The sequence below is a fragment of the Eutrigla gurnardus genome (genome assembly GCF_963514095.1).
Source record: "Eutrigla gurnardus genome assembly, chromosome: 9".
In the NCBI taxonomy this organism is placed as follows: domain Eukaryota; kingdom Metazoa; phylum Chordata; class Actinopteri; order Perciformes; family Triglidae; genus Eutrigla; species Eutrigla gurnardus.
Window position 1 is genome coordinate 17,870,753 of NC_139923.1, and position 9,027 is coordinate 17,879,779.

At 41.6% G+C, this 9,027-nt stretch overlaps 1 pseudogene across 1 annotated transcript in view; it reads left to right on the top strand.

Moving 5' to 3' along the window:
- Window positions 1–6,831, top strand: part of LOC311018852 — a 29,642-nt pseudogene extending 22,811 nt beyond the window's left edge. The window contains exons 6-9 of the transcript in view: window positions 5,254–5,432; window positions 5,555–5,635; window positions 5,920–6,096; window positions 6,632–6,831. The product of the transcript in view is annotated as an uncharacterized misc_RNA (transcript). The remainder of the gene's footprint in view (window positions 1–5,253; window positions 5,433–5,554; window positions 5,636–5,919; window positions 6,097–6,631) is intronic.
- Window positions 6,832–9,027: the final 2,196 nt, after the last annotated feature.

Genomic DNA, 9,027 nt, shown 5'->3' on the forward strand with positions numbered 1-9,027 from the left:
GTCGCTGTCTTCTGGCCACGCACGGTATCTTCTGAAGGTCACGTAGTCACCGTCCTTGGAGCTCCTCTGCCTCTTCATACTTACCTCCCCGTCGTCTTCTCTGCTTCTCTTCGTGGATGAGCTGCAGCCGGAGGTTGAGGGAGCGCAATCTTCTGGCCTCTGAGGAGCCAAGGATGGATCTTCTGCTCCATGAGAAGGGAGGGAAAGAGGACAAAAGGGAAGGCTAGGGGGAAACAGTGCACGATGTCTGTCCCAGAAGCTGAGGCGAGGGCGCTGCTGAGGTCCAACGTCATCATCTTCTCTGCTTCTCTTCGTGGACGAGCTGCAGCCGGAGGTTGAGGGAGCGCAATCTTCTGGCCTCTGAGGAGCCAAGGATGGATCTTCTGCTCCATGAGAAGGGAGGGAAAGGGGAGGACAAGAGGGAAGGCTAGGGGGAAACATTTCAGCAAGTCTCTCCCAGAAGTTGAGAGGGCGGCGCGGCTGAGGTCCAACGTCATCATCTTCCTCTTCATCAGAGATCTCCATGGAGCTGTAGCCAGAATCTTCGCTCAACCACTCTTCATCCTGAACGTCCTCCTCTTCGGAAAAGTCTTCAAAAACCCCAAACTCACCTACCTGAGCCGCAACTCCATACTCACCTGCAGGAAGGTCGATGACGTCGTCGACAGCCTCTGAGGGGCAAGAAAAATCAGGTATGAGTTTTTTGTACATTGATTTAAACAAAGCAATAATCCAGTTTTAATTAGCCAAGAAGACAGCATATCTATATACCAACTATCGCTGCACTACGTCTGTCACAAAGCCACCAACACACGGGGCTTTGAACAGGAATATCACACATAGTGCTGTTCTGTCTGTGTGAAGGAGGATCAATTCATGCAGCTGTCATGTGACAATTAATTTACTATTAGCATTATTTCAATATGTTAAAGTTTGAAAAATAAATGTTTTTGACTTCACATATTATGATTATATTCCTTTTTTTTTAAGTAATTTTTTTTGCCTTTATTGAGAGAACAGCGTGAGAGTGAAAGGGGGGAGATTGTAGATTTGTAGATTCAAAATCAATACATTTTGCGATCAGAAACTAAACATAATTGAAAATATGAGGCTGTTTATTCTTAAATTACTGAACAGAAATGAAAACGGCATTAAGATTAATTAAACCAATAATAATATTAATGAATAATTATAGTAATAACAATTACTATTATTGTAGCTGTTTATAAACATATTATTTATACATTATTATAATAACGCAATATAAAATAATATAATATGAATAAATCTAATACAATTACAATATAAATGACTGCAATGATGTTATTATTATTATTATAATATTGTACAGCTTCAACAATCCCAACAAAGACACTCAGGGTCGGATCGAGCCCGGCTCCACTGCACCTGTACGCCGCGTCCTGACGTCGTGACGTTCGGCCCCCGTTTCCATGGCGCACAACTAATAATAATACTTTTTGGGCATTTTATGAAATATGACCCCGGCGGCATCTTTTTTCACGAATCTCTATGTAAGATGAGGAAGTGTTGACGCCCTCAAACCAAAACACCACACTTCCAACTTCCCGAACATTCATATGGTTTCCATGGTGCAGACCTAAAACACTCTTTGGGCATTTTCTGAAATATGGCGGCGGAGCAATGTTTTTTGACAAATCTCGATGTAGCCTAAGATGTGGACGTTTTGACCCTCAAACCAAAGTGTTTCCACCACACTTCCTAGTACGACACGCCACGGTTCTCCCGCCATATATAAGACATGCTGGCCCACAAATCATTATTTTACACGAAGAAACCGTCGAGTGAGGGTCTGGTTTCACCAAATGTGTTTTTCCACCAATCGTCATGAACTGATGTGAACTGTTCTCCTTCAAACTCCAAAAGTTGCACTGATTTGTGGACTTGGGAAGATGTTTAAGGTTTTAAGGCTATGAATCAACAAGTATAACACTAAAATAAATATAAAAGTTGTCTTACCGTCCCCGATGAAGTCCGGATCCAGGCCCAGGGGATCCTCCAGGAGCCATCGATCCCAGTGGGCCATCGTCGTCGTCGCCGCCGGTCTCTTCTTCCAAACAGTAGCTCGTTGACGATCCTCTACGACTGGTTTTACAAAAAGATATCGATATCGATTGTTTTTCTCAAGCGCTTTAAACTTTTCACAGGTTGGGTCAACTCTCAGTTTATCCAAGTAGTGTGTAGTCCAAGTGCAAAAAGAGAACGCCAAATGGTGGACAGCGCTTTTATACCTGCTCGACGGGTCATAATAATTCGGTTTCCATGACAATTAGTGACGCGCGTGCATGCATGCGTGCGTGCGTGCGTGTGCTTGAGCACAAGTCCGAAATAGACAGCGATTTTTTTCTCATATTTGTCAAATGTATGTTAATTTTCTTGTATTGTTTCGTCATTAATTGTTCAGGACACTGTGACAGGACACCAAGCATCTTCTGCCTTCTGACCAAGTACATACATGTAAAGGTTCGAAACGTATTTACTGCCAATATTTGCCTAATCATATAATTTTTATATATCTATATACTGTATGTGTGTGCCTGCATACATATATCATGCCAGTAGGTGGCAGTGTCACTCGATGTAATGCATTGTGATATATGCAGCACTTGTTCTGACTCCTGTGAAGTAAACAAACACCGTTGCTCTGAAGTAGCTTGCCTGCTAGCTTACTTTTTCATTCGTACAACACAACATATTGGCGACGAGGATGGCTCTGCTTGGCATTTTTACAAAGCCCAGGTGAGCCTACGGTGCCTTTCGGAGCATGGATTCGCATGTTTGATAACTACGTGCTTGCACTGGCCGACAAAATGGAGGATAAGAGGAAGCGTGCTTTGCTAACACACACGGTCGGGGGAGGCTCAGCGGATCTTCTACATGCTGCCAGCGACTGGTGATTCCTACGAAGATGCATTAAAGGCTTTCAAGACATTTTTTGTACCCAAATTGAATGTCGTCTAGGAGAGGAATACGTTTCGCCACCAGGAACTCAAGGAGCTGGTGAGTCCACAGCTCATAGGTGAGTCAATCTATGAAAAAAAAGGGCTTAACCCCAAAAAATTGATACAAAAGGTTTTCAATGGATTCTAGTAGTATTTGGTGTGCTGAATAACATACTAAAAGTACACCAAAATATACCTCCCAGAAAGCCCTAATTTCCAAGATGGCGGCCGAAATGGCGGCGGGGAGCTTGAAATGGCTATATCTCAAATTGAAAAAATGTTGCAAAGGAATTTTCAACTGATTCTGGTACCTCTGGACATGCTTACGAACATACTAAAAATGTAGGAAAATACACCTTCCGGAAAGGCTTCATTTTCAAGATGGCGTCCAAAATGGTGTCCGGCCAAGCTTAAAATGGCTATATATCTCAATAGAAAAAGATTATTCGAATGATTTTTCACTTGATTCTGGTACCTGCAAATATGCTTATGAACATACTAACAATCTAGGAAAATATACCTCCCAGAAAGGCTTCATTTTCATAATGGCGTCCAAACTGGCGGCCGGGAGCTTAGAATGGCTATATCTCAAATGGAAAATGTTACAAAAGAATGTTTCAACTGATTCTGGTACCTCTATACATTAAGAACGTGCGACAAATCTAGGTAAATATAACTGCTAGAAAGGCATCATTTTCAAAATGACTGCCTGTAAGCTTACATTGGTTAAATGGTTAAAATTGGTTACTATTCAAACTAGAAAGGTGGTGTTGGTGTTGAACAACATAAATGCCACACTTATTGTGGTCTTTATTCATCATCATCTTCGGGCTCCTCTGGAAGAAACTTGTTATGTGGATTGTCACATTCCTTAAGTGGACATGGTCCACAGACAGTAGTACAAGGTAGTCCATATTTTCTGCAAGAGCAGCGGAGTGTCTTGCAGGCAGTGGTACAGTTACAATGAATGACCTTCAAGAGACTGTCTGGAGCAACATTCATTGTTGACATGAGTGGGACAAATCTATTGTCCTGCAGGCTCCACCCCCAGTTCAGGGCATCCCATCTTCTGTTCCCATCCAGACCATGACCTGGTAGTATGCTCTACGACAGTGAAATTTGGTCGCAGATTCAGTTGGTGGCAGACGTTCAGGCGTTACAGTTGATGAAGCTGAGACAACCTTCTTGCTGAAAATGTTATATCGCATTTTGCCACCTGACCTCTATCTTTTTTAAAAGGGGCAGAATGTGGTGTGATTTATGGACTGTTACTTGTGTCCAATTTGAAGTATGGACTGTTACACGTTGACAGTTTATGATGTTGTGGACAATTCTAATTAATGTATTTTTCCACATGAAGCTCTTTACAATCAGGATAAGATTACAGAAAATGGGAAATTCATTAAAGTACAAATGTGTCACTGTTGGTGACGTATAAGTGTTTTGCTGAAAAGTAGTTTACAGATTCTAGGGAATACTGAGATCTTCAGAAGCTAATTTTGGTTTGTTTCTTTTATTTCGTAATTACTTCCTATGCAGGGTTGGTTACTATTGAAGTGTTGATGCAGCTGAAGCTTCACTATCTTTTGAATTTTCATGAGAGGAATTATTCTTAAAAGAGAGGGATATATGTGTGTGCCTGCATACATATATCATGCCAGTAGGTGGCAGTGTCACTCGATGTAATGCATTCTGATTAGCAGCACTTGTTGTGACTCCTGTGAGGTAAACACCGTTCCTCTGAAGTAGCTCGCCTGCTAGCTTTCTTTTCATTCGTACAACACAACAATAATGACCACACAAACAACTGAACATTTTTCAAAAAAGCCGTGTAAGCAAAGCATCTTGAGTCTCAGGCAAATATTGATAAACGCCTGATTCCTGCTGAACAGAGCGCAGCTGCATGTTGTCTTGTGTGTTTCCTGCTCTTCACCTGAACCCCATCAGTAGTTGAACTGAGATTTATGGAGGCGATTAAACAATACATTTCAAATACACTGTTCCTCTGAGGACATTTTAAAGTGCTTCAAGGAGACGTTTGTGGCAGGGTTGTATTACTTAATATCTAAATTGCATTTCTCTCATTTCATCAGACTATTTGATTTCTTTGCAAAGACATTAAGCCAACATTAGTGTTATAGAATATTAGATATCGGTGTTGTATTTTGCCTCGTTCACATCAAAATGTCACATCAGCTGCTGCAGATGATCTACGCTCCCCTGCATTTAAGAAAATCGTAGAGTTTGAATCTCACCGTGCTGTTTCCTGCAGGGCGCACCAGTCCCCAGCTGGACTCTTTAACAAAACGTCCCACCCAGGCAGTGCAGGCCCCACCATCAGCTGCCCCAACACCACCTGCTCCTGTAGGACAGAGGAGTCAGATGGGGGTGGCAGCTCCCAGACCCACACTGGCATTCAGAAGCCCCCGGACCTCCTGGAGCAGAGAAGGGGTAGAGATACCTGCAGGACTCCTCATGGTTCATTTCCACAAAGATAAGCCATTGTGTGTCTGTGTGTGTAGTGCGTTGTTACAACTTGACCTTGAGTTAACTTTGTGTGTTTTGCTGTTCAGCTCCTGAGGTACAGAAGGTGTTACAGCCAGGTCGTGAGCACGGCACTCTTGAAAACCGAGATCCAAACGAGCGTCAAGCAGGTAAGTAGTTTTGCCCTTAGTAATACCCATTTACACACTTAATTACATTCCCCAAAGTATTATTACTTTTAAAGTGATTTGTTTTATTATTTTATTTATTTGTGCTCACATGGTGACTGTTTTATTCAACCCTCTGAGACATCGACAACATAGACCGGGGGTGTCGGGTCATAAATACATTGTGCTATAGTATAAAACTAGCGTAACAACGTCCCAATATGATATATATGGATGTTTCTCCTTTGAACGTGGCTGGATTTTAGTTTTCCCCTATTATTTGCCAGCTGCTGCTCAGTCCAACCGCTGTGGCCGTGGGAGAGGATACCGCAGCAGGGGCAAAATCAACCTGCGTAGGGACGGCACCGTGACGTTTGAAGAAGACTTTGACTTTGAGACTGCCAACGCCCAGTTCAACAAAGATGAGATTGACAAAGAGCTCCAGAACAAGCTCAAACTGAAAGGTACGACTTCAACACACATTCGATGGGACAATGACTAGAAACTTTCCAGAACATAAAAACGTCTTTTTCAGACTTTTCTCATGATATTGCACTGACACCGGCTACAAGGTGTAAAAAAACGGGCACTGCATTTATAGTTGATCCGTTCCATTGGCCTGATGGTTTAAAACCCAGATGCCCTGGGTTGAGATGCCGCATGTCATCCAAAATGTGGGAGTGAATCATCAATTCATTCACTCAGTATGAGGTGCAATTATTGGTCTTTTTAAAGCGCAGGCAATGGTTTGAATTATTTCTCCTATGGCCAGTTTTCCCTGAGAACAAATAAATATAATGTTGAATGTTTGTGCTAAATCTCTGAGATGGACCCAAATATACTGAAGTTTAGTCATTTTCGATGTAGTCGCCATACGGCAATACAAATCCCATCATCATGTTTCTAAAAAGATTCCCAGCCCGGATGGTTTCCTTATTATTCGGTTACTCAGCCCTTCAGGTTTCTAATGTTTAAAGCTGTCATCCAACATGATTACAGATGACAAGACTGAAAAGCCACTGAATGGAGAAGAAGCTGCAGAGTCAGAACTTCCAGCCAATGAGGGGACCAATGAGGAGGAGGAGGCTGAGATAAACACTTACTATGACAAGTCCAAGTCCTTCTTTGATAACCTGTCTGCTGATGATTTAAGGTACCTCAATATGTCCACAGTTCAATTGTAGGACTCTGTGTCATTGGGTTCTTTCATTTTTTTTAAAAGTGAGATATTGGTGTCTTTTTTTAATTATAAAGCAGGTCTAAGTGTTTTATAAATACTGTGAAATTATTGAAATGCTCAATCCTGCCAGAAATCCACACAGCCAGTTTATAAGTGAAATGATATAATACAAGTATGAACCCGGATATGGGCATAATGTCTCCTCTACATGAAACTGCATCTACTCTGATAGCAGACCGTCACAATGCCTTACAGTTTGTATTCATGCTAAAGGCCTTTATAATAGCACTGCTTCAAAAAGGGTTCTGTGTCGGTGCTCTTTAAAAAGGGTTAAATACACACCAGGTAGTCTAATTTGAAGATGGGATTCTGGGGTTGGGACTCTAGAAAATCATCAGGGCATCAGTCGTTTGCCCTTCTGTCTCGACACCTGTTAACTACTAGAATTAGTCCATTATTTCCCACTCAACAGTTTTCTAACTGGACATGAGTTTGCACCAGTATTTTGGCCAGACTGCACTGCTTTTTTCTTCTTTATTGAAACAAGTCAGTGAGCTCTGTTTGACAGTGCAAACGTCTCCTTGAAGCACTTTAAAATATCCTCAGAGACACACGACAACTTTAACCTGGCTTGAATAAGCCTCAACAAGGCGCGACTGAAATGCGTTGATGGAGCGGGTTTAGCCGCGAGTGGAAGTTGGCGTTAGTTCTAACCAGGCTTAACCAGGCAAACGCCGCTTTAATTAGCGAGTTTGGTGGAATACCCCTCAGGTGAAGAGCAGGAAACACACAAGACAACATGCAGCTGCGCTCTGTTCAGCAGGAATCAGGCGTTTGTCAATATTTGCCTGAGACTCGAGATGCTTTGCTTACACGGCTTGTTGAAAAATGTTCAGTTGTTTGTGTGGTCATTATATGATTAGGCAAATCTTGGCAGTAAATATGAAAAACAATTTTACAGTTTCTAACCTTTACATGTATACATGGTCATAGGTTGTCAAAGTGTTTTAAAACAGAACTAGAGCTAGACAACATAGGGCAAATTAAATCACAATATTTTAGAGATTATTTGTGCATCTTGCTTTTAATTTATTCAAGTACAAAAATCAACTTGTGTCAGCCTCGTCACTTGAAATGTATTAATTTTTGTCACAAAACGTGAACAAATATCAGCTTGTGGGAACAGGATCCATGTTGACAGCTCCTGTCTGTGGTGCATGCTTTAAACCCATACAGTGAATGAACCAGAACTACTCCTTACCTCCTGCTGCAGCAGATCCAAACTGCTGAGCTGCAAGGGGTGCAACACCAAACTGGCTGTATGGTGGGACAGATACCTTGCTGAGAGGAGCATAGGAGCCAGCCGACTGGAAGGATGATCCTGCTGGAGCATTGCTGGTTCCAAGTGACGACTAGAAAAACCAATACTGAGTCACCTGAAAAACCCTGATGACGACTGCAGAAACAGTACTATCACATACATTCACACGGGGTACACGTAGTATGACAGTGTTTCCCTTTAATTACCCAGACTGTGGCGGCCCACTAGGGGTGGGCAATATGGCCCCAAGAATATCACAATATTTCAGGGTATTTAGGCGATAATGATATATTTGACGATATGACAAAATACTGAAAAATAGGCTTATTCATTTCAAGAACATACAATTCGCCTTGAAATATTCAGTAAATACTAAAACAAATAAATATTGCTCAGTTAAGTTTCAGTTTAGTCAGTAGTCTAGTTTGTAAACAGCCTTAACCCTCTGAGACACACATAGAGAACTTTAAAGTTTTTCAAATTCAACTTCAGAATGTCTTTTGAAAATTGATGAAGACTTCATGAATTCAAAATGTTGATTTTCAAATCAATATGATGTTTCAAATTATTATTGCAACCATTTGCTTCCATAGTGATGTGAATATTAGCAGCACACAAATGATCCTGGCAGATTCTGTTGATTGATATCAAACCAGTCCAAAAACCATTATTATATGAGATATCATTTCAGTGCCACAGTTAATTTTAGGCCCAGATTTCTGTTTCTGCTTTGAATCTGAAGTCATGTTATGTTCCTGTTCCTGCCTTGCACTTGTGGTAATGAAACAGCCGCTCACTTCTTGAATTTGCAGCTCTGAACTGCTTCATGAACTTGATTTATTAACTCGTTTTTGAAGCTCTGGTTTTTGAACCTGTGTGTTTTTGCATCGCCTC